Here is a 1429-nt window from a genome sequence, read left to right as displayed (position 1 = left end):
ATGCTCTAATTTTGAATCGTTTTCCTACCTCCTGAGTCAGAAAATGATCAGCGGAGAAACAGAAATAACATGCTGAAAAACTGTTTGGGAAAAAGCTGAAATAGCATTGTTAATTGTAATAAACAAAATTGTATACACCAAATTCAAATGTGTGACAAAACAATAAGTCTTAAATCACAGAAACATGATTTTTTTTTTCTAGTAAACACTGGTTGTTTCAAACAAGACTGTGATCCTTTTTCTGTGAAACTGCCAAAAATATACATATTCATGTTTTATGTACTTGGGAAATGTGTTAATATTTAATCAAAAATACATACATCAAAATGTATTTAATGTTTCAATGTCATTTTCTGAATATATTTTAAATAATAACATGACAAGCATTTAATATAGTATAGCTTATACTGTATTAATATAGTATACAGTCATGGCCAAAAGTTTTGGCAGTGACATAAATTTTGTGTTTTGCAAAGTTTGCTGCTTAAGCTGTTGTGGCGTTCATTCACGTTGTTTCTAGATTATTGTGTAGAGTGATCAGATGCATTTTAAATAATTGCTAAAAGCTTCATTGGCCAAAACATGAACTTTTCACACAAAGAAAAATAAACTTCACTGTTTTTTGATCCTGACACAAAATGACCAGCTAACATTAATTGACTGATCATATCAGCAGCATATGTGAAAGTGTGAATGAGTAGGCTACTAGTCAGGTGAAATCACCATCATACTAATTAGATTGTAAGAGCGGACTGATTGCTATAAAAGGAGGGAAGAAGCACTTCCAATCATTGTGTTCTTCTTTGCAATGGTTTTCCTCCAAAGAAACACGTGCAGCCATCATCCCTTTGCATCAAAATGAAAGCCGATGCATCGGTTCCTGATGTCATCAAGCTATGATGTCACTACCTCTATGGTCACTACGCATTTATTTTCTAACAACTCAGTGCCATGTTGTATCAATGAAACATTCAAATAAAGTCATTTGTGTCAACACATTGAAACATTAAAATAAAAAGTTATTTGTGTGAGTGCACATAGCTGATTATTGCCTTTCATTCACTTAAGATAAATGGTGTCAGTGGTCACAGTTTCATTCGCGGATCCTTTATGTCAGATACGACTAACCTACAACTTAGATAAGATTCCTAAAAGTTTCGCACCTACATCACACATTACAGATACTGATGCACAAACGTGGATATGTTCTACATGTCTAAAGTATAAAGAAAGAATAAACCTCTTATAAACTCCTTGATTTCGCTTAAAGGAGTCATATGATGCAATTTAAATTTTTCCTTTCTCTTTGAAATGTTACAAGCTCTTGGTGCATAACGAAGATCTGTAAAGTTGCAAAAACTAAAGTCTCAAATCCAAAGAGATATTCTTTATAAAAGTTAAGAGTAAACAACGCCTACCTAAAACAGAT

Source organism: Sinocyclocheilus anshuiensis, unplaced genomic scaffold, assembly GCF_001515605.1.
Source record: "Sinocyclocheilus anshuiensis isolate Anshui unplaced genomic scaffold, SAMN03320099.WGS_v1.1 scaffold363, whole genome shotgun sequence".
NCBI classification, from domain to species: domain Eukaryota; kingdom Metazoa; phylum Chordata; class Actinopteri; order Cypriniformes; family Cyprinidae; genus Sinocyclocheilus; species Sinocyclocheilus anshuiensis.
Note: the sequence above shows the minus strand (reverse complement) of the source record.